Here is a 13,589-nt window from a genome sequence, read left to right as displayed (position 1 = left end):
CCATAGCTACCACCTAACTCAAGTAGTTTGCCCTATTACCTGCTTCCCTGTTTGCTTTAATGCTCCCCGCACTCCAACATAAGTTACTAAACGAGGCCTAACATAGTAACTTTAATTACTTCCTTGTTGCTAATCTGTGAGAGAGCCAAAATAAAATGTAGAGACGAATCTCTAAAATGTAACATTTTATTTGTAAATCACAGAATTGCAATATGGGGCATACACACAGACCAAGTGGTCCTCAGTATGTTCAAAGAACAAAGAGAAAGTTGGGTTTCATAAAAAAAGAGAACTATTGTGTATTGTTTTGAAAAAATGTTCATTGGCATTAGTAAAGTTTTGAGGGTTTGGCAAACTGATTTGTGTGTGATGGCAATAGGTAAAAGCTAGTCGTAGTCTTAAGAGTCTACCAGCAGGTCATTTCAGCAGCTATTAGGTAAAAGTAGTCTTAGGGTTAGAGAGGGCAGTCTCAGCAATCCAGCTTGCAGGAAATTATATTCTTGGAGCAGTTGTATGTGCCCCAAGTACTTTTCCCCCGACCTCTTGATTCTGATTTAGTTGAGTATGGTGAAAATGACTTAATCTGTATGAACAATTTTAACATCTTTTAATGGCTCCCAATTACCTACAAACTCCTCAAGAAAGAAAAAAAAAAGGTCATATTAATGTTGAGATTGTGTCAAGCATTGAGCCAGATACTTTTAGCCTCACTGTATTAAAAGGAGGAGAGAAACTATCTTCCTGCATAATAGAAAGTGGTAGAGCATTTAGGCTCTCTGCTGGTTGCTGATAGGGTTGCCCTTTCTGAATCCACCTCTGCATCCATCGTAGGGATTATAATTTCCCATAATGCAGCAAAGGGAAATGCAAAATGCAAATGGGTGGTACAATAACCACATCATTAGAATGAATGAATTTATATGAACAAGAACAAGGAGATATTTCTGAGTAGGGGGCTTTAGAAGGCTTTAGTTGTTTGTTTCTCAAGCATTCTTCCATGTAAAGGAATAATTATAGATGTTCTACCATTGTGGTTATAATAAATTCCTATCTACATCCTCAGATTACTAAGAGAGAAACTGGAGAAAACTCCTCTGTCATGTAGAATTACACTAGAAATGCAAAAGTATTTGGTTTTCAGTTGTACACAAATACAGGCAATTTCTGGTTTATGATGTGAGGGAAGAATGAAGGATTCTTACCAAAATCAGATAGAAATTAACTGAAATACATAGTGACAAATTTACCCTGCTTATGAGAATAAATGAGGCAGCAGGCGAATAATGTTAATTTAGGCAGGTAGAGTTTTACAGGTAGATCATGGAGATATATATAATATGATTAGCTGTATGTTTTAGCCATTTATTTTGACTTTGATGTTTTGAGTGTATCAATAGCATTGTAATGTTATTTCATCAATGGTAAATGATCCTCCCCAAACTAGTGTTAGGATGCTGTCTCTCTCAGAAGTATAAAAGAATGGCTGGGGTGTCTAACTAGGTCTTTCTAGCTTTGTCTTTCCTATTTTTTCTGCAAGTTGTCTCCTGATTCTCATTTCTCAATTTCTCTTCTCTCTCATTTCACATGAATGCTCTATCCAATTTCATTTCACTGAAATATTATTATTCAATGTAAAAAATTATTCTGGCATTATCAGTTCAAATATCCAATTCATTGGGTTTTCAGAATTCTCGTTAGTTGAAGTTTGGTAACTGATAAGTATAGACCTCCAAGCCCCTGGCTCTGCCCATTTAAACATAACACAGTGGCCTAATACAACCAACAAATTCCTTCCTTTTTCCCTTGAAATCAGGTCCTTAATGATGTAGCTCCATGATATTAACATGCTGCTGCCTGATTTTCTGAGTCTGTGAACTTGTGCTCTCTTGCTTTAATTAGGACTTTGACAGATCTCCATTTCCTGAAATGCTCTTCTAATCAAATGTTTGAAGATTCAAGTCCCCAATTTGTATTCTAGCTGTCTTTTTCTTGCCAGTCTCCCTTCTTGAACTCTCTCTCAAACCTTCTTTGACAAGTCCCATCTTGTAACATTTGGTTAGCATACACAGACCCTAATGGCATTTTGCCAGTCTTTGGGGTAAGGGAATATTTCCTAAACAGCATTAAAAATAAATAAATTAATTAAAAATATGAAATTGAACACATTAACAATACAATACAATCTTCTACTGCTCAAATTTCATAACTAAGGGGACAACACAAACTATCTAGAATGGAAAAAACACTACTTTCCACACAGATAAATGAAAATGATCTCATATCCAAAACATATAAAGAACTACAAATCGACAAGTAAAAGGCAAAAAAATATGGCAAAGTGTCAGGAATATGCAAAGCATATTACCAAAGAAACTGTCTATAGCTTCAATAAATATACAATGATTTGCCCATGTTCATTAGTAATCAAGAAAATGCAAAGGAAAAATTATAATGAAATGATGTTATAGCTAAAAGAGAATATGATAAATTAAATGACTACTATGTTCTGAATGTTTGTGTACCTCCCAAATTTATATGTTAAAATTTGAACCCCAAAGGCAATGATATAAGGACGTGGGGTCTTTGGGAGGTTTCTAGGTCATGAGGACAGAGTGGTCAAGAATGAGATTAGTGTCCTTCTAAAAGAGTCCCTAGAAGGTGCATCTGCCCCTTTTCAGCCATGTTAGGATACAGATGACAGATACCCATAAACCAGTAAGCAGGCCTTCACCAGACAGTGAATTGCTTATTCTGGATTTCCCAGCCTAAAGAAGTGGGGGAATAAACTATTGCTGCATATAAGCCACTCAGTTTATGGTACTTTGTCATAGCAGCCAGAGCAGTCTAAGACAATGACTGACAAATAAATAGGCAATGGGAATTCTCTTACATTGCTAGGGGACATGTAAATTGGTACAAATATTTGGAAAGGTCTTTGGCATTATCTACTATCAAACTCAGCGTCCTACAGACTAAATTTCAGACAAAACCGATTTTCATGCATATGCGTAACAAAAAATATGTAACAGTACAGTGTTGGTGGTATAGTGGTGAGCATAGCTGCCTTCAAAAAATGTATAACATACATAAAAATATTTATGATATTTTATCACCATCAAAACCTACTAGAAACAACATTAAGTCTGTCAACAATAGAATATATAAATTAATTGTGGCATTTTCATATAATATGCCATAAGCAATAAAATTAAACTATATATATATGCAAAAATATGGATGAATCACAAACAGTATTTTAGTAACAAACCCAGTTATAATAGAATATATGTCACATGAGTCTATATACATAATTTTAAAAAGTCAAGCTAAATTAATCTCTATTCTAGGTAGTTAAGATAGTGGTTTCTTTTAAATAATATGTAGGAGGTAGAGATTTGGCAGAGACACAGAGACAGCTTTTGGGCTACTGTTAAAATCTGAAAATCATTATATGTGTACATTTGCTTTGTGATAATTCTTCAAACTGTGTCCTTATGAATTCTGTAATTTTGGGTGTCCATTACTAAAAAGAAAAATACAATAATTCTCATTGGGATCAAATGTGTTTTATTTGACTACTGGACTTAGATAGAAAAAGAGCATGTTAAATTCATTTTTCATCTACATATCTATTTTTTAAAAATTGCTCCAGGCATAGTGGCTCATACCTATAATCCCAGCATTTTGGGATGCCAACACAGGAGAATCACCTGAAGTTTGAGACCAGCCTGGGCAACCCATGACAGATTCCATCTCTACAAAAATTAAAATGAAATAATTAGTTTAGCATGGGTGGCACATACGTGTAGTCCCAGCTACTTGGGAGACTGAGGCAGGAGGATTAACCTAGGAGGTTAATGCTGCAAGGAACCATGATTATGCCACTGCATTTCAGCTGGGGTGATAGTGTGAGACTTTGTATCAAAAATAATCATCATCATAATAGTTATCATAAAACATATGGTAGTTGAAAGTTTCGAAGACTGTTTCTAATGCTGGAAGTCATATCTCCATTATAGAAATATGAATATCAAAAATAAATAAAATGCAACATACCATGTCTTTTTTCTTTTTCAAAATGTGAATTATTTGAAGGGTAAAAGTCATTAATAATTCATTTTAATAATCCAGTTGCTGGTTGGAAGTTAATTTATTTTATTGATATATAACATTTGTACACATTTCTGGAGTACATGTGATATTTTCTCACATATATAGAATGTGTAATTATCAGTCATGTTATTTAGGGTATCCATCACCTCAAGTGTTTATCATTTCTATGTTTTGAGAACACTTCAAGTCCTCTTTTCTAGCTATTTTGAAATACATAATACATTGTTGTTAACTATACTCACCCTACTCTATTATCAAACATAAGAACTTATTTCTTCTACCTATCTGTATGTTTGTACCTATTAATTAACCTCTCTTCATCCTCCCGCCCCCACCTATGCAGCATTTTCAGCCTCTAGTATCCATCATTCTACTCTCTACTTCCATGAGATTAACATTTTTAGCTCATACATCTAAGTACATGTGATATTTGTCTTTCTGTGCCTGGTTTATTTCACTTAACTTAATAACCTCCAGTTCCATTCATGTTGCTGTAAATGACATGATTTCATTCTTTTTCATGGTCAAGTAGTATTCCATTGTGTATACATACCACATTTTCTGCATTCATTCATCTGTTGATGGACACAAGTTGATTCCATATATTTGCTATTGTAAATAGTGCTACAGTAAACATGAGGGTGCAGGTATCCTTTTGATATACTGAATTCTTTTCCTTTGGATAAATATCTAGCAGTGGGATTACTGGAATGTATGGAAGTTCTATTTTTAGTTTGGGGAAAAATCACCATAATGTTTTTCATGATGTCTATACAATTTACATTGCCACCAATAGTGTAGAAGCTCCACATCCTCATCAGTATCTGTTATTTTTTATCTTTTTAACAATAGCCATGCTGTGTGTGAGGATATCTTATTGTGGTTTTGATCCACATTTGCCTGATGATTAGTGATGCCAAAGATACTTTCATATGTCCGTTGGCCATTTTCATGCCTTTTTCTGAGAAATGTCTATTCATGCCCTTTGCCCATTTTCTTTCTGTTTTTTCCTTTTTTCTTTTTCTTTTTTTTTTTTTTGAGATGGAGTCTCACTCTGTTGCTCAGGCTAGAGTGCTGTGGCATGATTTTAGCTCACTGCAACCTCCGCCTCCCAGTTCAAGCAATTCTCCTGCCTCAGCCTCCCAAGTAGCTGGGATTACAGACACATGTCAATTCGCCTGGCTAGTTTTTGTATTTTTAGTAGAGACGAGGTTTCACCATGTTGGCCAGACTGGTCTCGAACTCCTGACCTCAAGTGATCCGCCTGCCTCAGCCTCCCAAATTGCTGGGATTTTAGACGTGAGCCAGCACACCCGACCCTTTTGTGGTCAGGATTAGTTGTTTTCTTTTTCTTTCTTTCTTTTTTTTTAAATTATACTTTAAGTTCTGTGGTACATGCGCAGAATGTGCAGTTTGGTTACATAGTTATACGTGCGCCATAGTGGTTTGCTGCACCCATCAACCCGCCACCTACTATCCCTGCCCTAGCCCCCCAAACCCAAATAGGCCCCGGTGTGAGATGTTACCCTCCCTGTGTCCATGTGTTCTCATTGTTCAACTCCCACTTATGAGAATATGCAGTGTTTGTTTTCTGTTCTTGTGTTAGTTTGCTGACAATGATGGTTTCCAGCTTCATCCATGTCCCTGAAAAATGGCATGAACTCATCCTTTTCTATGGCTGCATAGTACTCCATGGTGTATATGTGTCACATTTTCTTTTTCCAATCTACCATTGATGGACATTTGGGTTGGTTCCAAGTCTTTGCTATTGTGAATAGTGCCACAATAAACATATGTGTGCATGTGTCTTTATAGTAGAATGATATATAAACCTTTAGGTATATACCCAGTAATGAGCTTGCTCAGTCAAATGGTATTTCTAGTTCTAGAAGAATCGCCACACTGTCTTCCACAATGGTTGAACTAATTTACACTCCCACCAACAGTATAAAAGCATTCTTATTTCTCCACATCCTCTCCAGCATCTGTTGTTTCCTGACTTTTTAATGATCACCATTCTAACTGGTGTGAGATGGTATGTCATTGTGGTTTTGATTTACATTTCTCTAATGACCAGTGATGATAAGCTGTTGCGTGGTTGCAGTTTCTTGTATATTCTGGATATTAGTTTCTTGTCAGATGAATAGTTTGCAGATATTTTCTCCCAATCAGCAAGTTGTCTCTTTATTGTTTTATTTACTGTGCAGAAGATTTTTAGTTTACTGTAGTTTTATTTTGTCTATTTTTGTTTTGTTTTTGTTGCCTGTTTTTGAGGTCATAGCCATAAAGTCTTGCCTAGACCAATATCCTGAAATGTTTCCCGTGTATTTTCTTCAAGTAGTATTATAGTTTTGGTTCTTATGTTTAAGTCTTTAGTCATCTTGAGTTGATTCTTATAATGGTGAGAGATACAGGTGTACATGTTCATTCTTCTGCATATGGAGATCTAATTTTCCCAGAACAATTTATTGAATAGGGTGTCCTTTCTCCAGTGTGCATCCTTGGTATCTTTTTACAAAATCAGTTTGCTGTTAGTACATGGATTTATTTCTGGATTCCCTATTCTGTTCCATTGATCTATGTGTCTGTTTTTTTATACCAATATCATGCTGTTTTGGTTATGACAACGTTAGAATATATTTTATAGTCAGGCAGTGTGACGCATCTGATTGATACTTTAATATTATCCATGTGCCCAAGCATTCATCCCGCATTTGCTGAATTACACTCATAATGCCATGTGGCTTTCTGCACTGTGGCTTAAGACATTCTTTTAAGTTTGGCTGCCCTTTTGGTTATTACCTTTGAATCTGGGAACAGAGATAATTTCTCCATTTCCTCTTTGTCAGCCCTCAGTCATTATTTTTTAATTCATGAAAGCATCATGTTTGGTTTTTTTTTTCTGTTCCAGTGCTTTTTGAAATAATATCTTGATTTATAAGCAAACTTGCCAAGATCTAAGTGTCCAGCCTCTGTGCCACTTAGACTTTAGCAATATTCAGGTAAAACTGCTAACAAAATATATGAATACTGATAATCATTATTACACCTGAAATAATTACCGTTTAGACATATGATATGCCCTATAATAAAGAAAGTGGTAACTATTCACCAAAGGGCTTACTTAAAATGTTAGCAAACCTTCCCAGCTACAAGTTGGAATCAATAGATACAAGGTATTCATGCTGTATGAGTCCTCAATCCTCTTCTGAGAAGTGACATGATTGGACAACATATAGGTGACTACACAACAATTTCTAGGACAAAATATCCTCCTGAGTTCTCTCTGTATAAAACACATGTAGGGGTAGCCTTGTAAGCCAATATCAACATTCTGTGTTCCAGCATCGAATACTCTGGGTTTGAGGAATGATGAAAAACATGAGTTGCCCAATTCCTGGTGATCTTGCAGGAGCTCAGCTCATGGGCTTTCTCTATCAAATGTGGGAGAAAGAGGAATTGGCGACTCTCAGCTCATTTCTAGGCAACCAGAGGAGAACTTCTATTCATCAAATAATGGTGATCAGCCCTCAACAGCAAGTAACAATTGGTAAGCAATGACTACGTTCCAGGCCTCTTCTAGGTGTCTTATATATGCAAGTAACAATACAATCTGAAGGCAAATAATGCGTTTGGTGATATCACAAAATTCAGAGACCATATTAGCATGCCTAGACTAGCCACAATTTTGGTCTAATCCTCACTCTCTTGCTACAATCCTCACTCTTGCTACAATCCTCACTCTTACTACAATCCTCACCCTCGTCACAAATATACAAGCTGGCTCGAGCTGACTCATACTAAAGGATGGGGAAGAAATATCTGTCTCACTCTTTCCTATCATGCTGTGCTAAAGCCAGTTGAGAATTTTCATGCCAGTCATTCCAGGCGGAGGAACCAGTTTTTCCCAGCAACTAATTGCTTAGCCAGTGACAACTGTGTCTAGTAGCTAGCAATGCAGTGTTGAGGGAGGGCATAATTATATTCAAACCCTCTTGCTTAGGTTTCAGAAGGTTGTTAAAAAAAATTGATATCACTTTCAGTATAATGTTCAATTCAAGGCTCTTAACCAAAGGAGTCCAAGACCCTTTGCAAGGTTATGTTACATTACCCACACCCAACTCTATTACCTCCACTACTCTGCACTCTCAGACTCTGCAGTGAAGAAGCAATTTCTGTGGAAACTTGTTATCTCCCTTGGGAAAACATTCTTTCTAGTTAGGAGGGGGTTATGGATGAAAATGTGACTAGACAAACTCTCTTCCCCCAATGCTGCCACTTGTGTGAGTACAGATTCTTCCCCTGATCATAATGATTTTCAAGGAAGAACAAACATATTCTCAGCTTTATTTAGTTAAAATGGATATACTCCTAACTTCATTACCCTTATAAGGTAATAACCTTAAACTCACCCACACAATCACATTCTAGGATTCAATTACACTGCAACAGGTTTTACCATCTACCTCTTAATGACATCTGAACATTTTTCTCCTTTTCCTTCATTATTAATGTGGTCCTAGAACTCAAATCACGGTGAGTCATGGAAAATTGTTTTGGAAAAGCTTTATTTTTACTTCCCAATCGTGGGTCTTGATGCATATCACACATGCTTATCCTAATAAGATTTGCTATCTTTATAGCTGGATACAGAAGGGATATGTTTTCTCAACCAATTTCCTAACAGAAGTACCCTGGCATCCTTAAGCAAAATAATACATGCCATGTTCAAAGCTAAGTATTAAATGTAAGTTATTAAGAAGAAAGCCTTTATTGACTTCCAGTGGAAAAAAATAGGAGGTCCTTTGTCAGTCCATTCGTGCTACTCTAACAGAATCTCCAAGACTGGATAATTTATAGAGTAGAATTTATCTTTACATAGTTCAGGAGGCTGGAACGTCCAAGATCCAGGTGCCAGTATCTTACAAGGGCCCTCTTGCAGCATCATCACAGGGCAGACAGTAGAAGAGCAAAAGAAAGTTGAACTTGCCCTTTCATAAGAGTGGGCAGAGCCCTCATGTCCTAATCACCTCTTAAGGGGTCCACCTCTTAATACTGTTACAATGGCAATTACTTTTCAACATGAGTTTTAGAGGAGACTTATTTACATCACTAAGAGAAGACACTCTTATGTTCCCTCCCACTATCTGAAAATTTCTATTATCTATAGAAGTCAGCCCTGGGAAGCCTTGACAAATTATTTAGGAGCTCATATATATGGAAGTAGTTAGACACAACTTAAAGTTCTACCTTACTAGGCACTCCACTTCACCTGTATTAATCCCTCAAAAAATTTCAAGAGGATTTTTTTCATTTAGTTTTATTGTTTTTAACTTTTTTTTTCTCAATTGGCATTGACATATTCTTCTCACAGCTCAAACCTACAAAAATTATCTGCAATACCTGCAATATTCAAAGTATAACCTGAGAGGAGGATTGATGTTTCTGTGCTAATTTCTAGAAAATTCTGATATTGGCTGTTATTTTAGATTTTATTTTTTAGATTTGTCTCTTTGGGGAGAAAGAATAGCAACTTTTTCTCTTAATCCTAGTATAGAAAGTAAGGGCTTTAATTTAATAACCAATAGACTTCTCATTATTTATATGAGAAGAAAATAAGTCTCTAAATCTCTGGTTGCTCATTTCAAATAGTTAGAAGAGGTAAAATCAGAGCAAAACTTTGTGAACTTAACTAGATTGTTGGAGTACAAATTACTTGGCTTAGGCAGGTGGGATAACAACACAGTGGGATATAGTTATTATGAATACTTGATAATATATAGGCTTAAATATTTACTTAAGCATTTATTAGGTATGTCTTCTACATATTAGACACTTAGCTATAAGTTTGTATATATTTACTCCATGTGTAGGTGACTTTGTAATGAAATTAAATTAACTTCAATCTCAGAAATACCATAAGACATATTTAAAAATGATATTATCTACATATTAGTGATGCTTCAGTAACTGGAGATCACCTGATTCCAAGTTGATAAATGCATCTCTCATCATCATTAATCAATCAAAAGTATGTACCAAGGGTACTGTCACCATCAATTGTTTGAATTGTTCCAAATTAATGCATGAAAAATAATAAATTCTCAAAGGCCAATCAATTTATTTTTATATGCTATATGTTGGGATGACCCCTCCTCTCCTCACTTCAAAAAAAAAAAGCAGTTGTCTTAGTTCGTTTTATGTTGCTATGATAAAATACTATAGACATTTACAAACAATGAAACTTTATTTAGTTCATGGTTCTGGTGGCTGAGAAGTTCAAGAGTATGGCATTGGCATCTGATAAGAGCCTTCTTGCTGCATTATAACATGACAGAGGACATCATCTGGCAAGACAAAACAAGAGTGTATGTGCTCAGGTCTTTCTTCTTCTTCCTACAAGCCACCAGTACCATCACCGGGCCCCACTCTGATGACTTTACCTAATTTTAATTACCTCTCAAAGGCCCCATCTACCCATCAACATGTGAATTTGGGTAATAAATTTTCAACGCACAAAATTTGGGGGACAAATTTCAAAGTATAGCAGTGGTTCTGTGTAGTTTTAAAATCTTGGATTATTTTCTTGATCAGTTCTTACACTTTTACTTCACACTATTTTTAGAGATATTTTATGTTTATTGCAGTATTACAGCATCACATGCATATATCACAACTATCACAGCCCGTATTCCCTGAGCATAGAGTATAAAATAAGGGCTGTGGGCTGGGTGTCCACACCTGTAATCCCAGAACTTTGGTAGGCCAAGGAAGGTGGATCACATGAGTTCAAGACCAGCCTGTCCAACATGGTGAAACCCCATCGCTACTAAAAATACAAAAAAAAAAAAAAACAGCTGGGTGTGGTGGTGAGTATGTGTAATCCCACCTACTCAAGAGGCTGAGGTACAACAATCACTTGAACGCAGGAGGTGGAGGTTGCAGTGAGCCGGGGTTGCACCATTGCACTCCAGCCTTAGCAACAGAGCAAGACTTCGTCTCAAAAGAAAAAAAAAAAAGATGCGTAAAGATACAGGTTAATTGGGTTAATAGAAAAGTGGTCCCAGAGAGCAAGAGTGAAGATCTAAAAGATGGAAAGATGAAGGCAAGAAGAAAGGTAAGCCAATTCACAGAGGTTTTCTTAAACCGGCTATATCTGTGTCTAAAGTGTTTGATCTAATTAGTCCCCCTTCTTGGGAGCCTATAGAATATGTTACAGATTAATCTATCATTTCCTACCCCTCATTGTTTGGGTTGCTGAGGGGGCATTAGTTCCCTGCATTTTGAGTTTGTACATACATGAATGCATGTGTTCACTGTCAGAATGACAGTTCTGAAAGAAAAAAAACGCTCCATAAATATTTGAGGCCAGCTGCTTAGTACTAAAAAGGCTGAAGCCCACTGAAAACATTACAGCCATGACTGGGCTAAGTGGATAGACCAAGAGACTGTTAAGCTGTGCCCAAGAGGTATCCAAAACAAAAACATAGCCAAGGACATTTTATAAGCGTTTGATGTTTACACTATCACAGAGCAAATATTACTGTCACTTATATTACAAACTGTCTTTAGCTCATCCCAAATACTATCCTGCTTTATTTTTTTATGTGTTCTCTATTCTCACTTCTTGTCTAGAATGTATTATTTCTAATATAATGAAGAAGGAAATGCACAGGTCCTCTTTCTCATTGCTCCACTCCTGTATTTAATGTTACGCCATTGTTGTATTGGCAGTGAATGGCAACAGAGACAAAATTTTGATGTATCTGCCTAAATTTTCCCTCACAAAAATGTATTCATTTTGGCTAAATTATTCAGTCTTTAATGGACAACTACTCTATAAATAGATAGCCAATGTGGAGAAAGGAATTGGCAGAATGTGATAAAATCAGACAATATCAACTAAATACAGATTTGATGCCTGAATGGACCAATAATTTCTAATTCTGTGCTTCCTCTTGCATTATGTGACCTTTACTGATAGGTTTGGAGGTGTCTCCACCCAAATCTCATCTTAAACTGTAGCTCTCATAATTCCCACATGCTGTGGGAGAGATTCAGTGGTAGATAACTGAATTATGGGGGCAGGTCTTTCCCATGCTGTTCTTGTGATAGAGAAAAAATCTCACGAGATCTGGTGGTTTTATAAAACGGAGTTCCCCTACGCAAGCCCTCCTGCCTGCCACCATGTAAGAGGTGACTTTGCTGCTCTTCGCCTTCCGCCATGATTGTGAGGCCTCCTCAGCCATATGGAACTGTGAGTCCATTAAACCTCTTATTCTTTATAAATTATCCAGTTTGGGGTATGCTTTTATCAGCAGTGTGAAAATGGGCTAATACATTTACCTAAGAATTATCCTGAGGATTTACACAAGCAGGTGTCTTTAAAGATAAACTATATATTTACATACACAATACACGTAAATTTTGTTTTATTGCACTTAATTTAAAACATGCATAGTATATGCGTAAGTGGCATAAATGACATTTTGTAAATTACTAAGTGTGAGAGAAATTCCTGGCCAACCCAAGTAGTTACTGTATTCAGTGCCTAATGTTTGCAGAGATTCTGATTTATCCAGTGAACATTTACATGCAGACTATAACAAGTAAGCAAAGCTTTGTCACTCTTCTGATTAAAGGAATTGATTTGACTTTAGGAAGAGTGACTTTAATTAGCTGTGCAAATGCCATTAATTCCAATTAATCTTCTCACACTGTCAAGACAAAAATCCTGGGAGAAGATAAATTGCGGCAAATCAATATAGCCCTTGTTTTTACCAGGAACAGGTGCTCGAGGAAAGAGGAATGTCATTAATGGGTGTCTATATCAAGAAGTATTTATACAAGACAGTAATTCAATGTGAAAAGCTTTTAGATTATTTCTTATATCCTATTTATATATCCATTAATCATCTTAAATCAAATAGGAAGTGTTTACTACAGAGATTTTGAAGAATTATTATTATAATTCTATGGAAAACTATGCTACAAATTCAAATACTCTTATTTACAGTAGAAAATATGAAGATTAAAAACTATGTTCAAATGCATTGTACTCTCCATGTGTTATTTAGTTCAAATACAAAGAAAAGCATTCTGGTCAACATGGTAGCAATGATTAATAGTTACTATATTGAACCAAAACACCACAGTAAAATATCAGTGAGTATAAAGATAAAGTAAAAGATTTCCATATACTAAAGTGAAAGAGATTGTTCACGTTAATAAGGGGTACTAAAAAAAACATATATTAGTCCAACTATATAGATACACAAACATATGTAGTCCAATTATATATATATGACTACATATGTTTATATATATAGTTGGACTACATATTTTTATATATTGACTACATATATTTTCATATGTATAAATGACTACATATATATTTTAGTATTATTTTTTATATATGGAAAAAATATATATGTAGTCTAACTATATATGTGTAATATTTTCCAAGCTCTGATTTC

Source organism: Piliocolobus tephrosceles, chromosome 14 (assembly GCF_002776525.5).
Source record: "Piliocolobus tephrosceles isolate RC106 chromosome 14, ASM277652v3, whole genome shotgun sequence".
NCBI lineage: Eukaryota > Metazoa > Chordata > Mammalia > Primates > Cercopithecidae > Piliocolobus > Piliocolobus tephrosceles.
Note: the sequence above shows the minus strand (reverse complement) of the source record.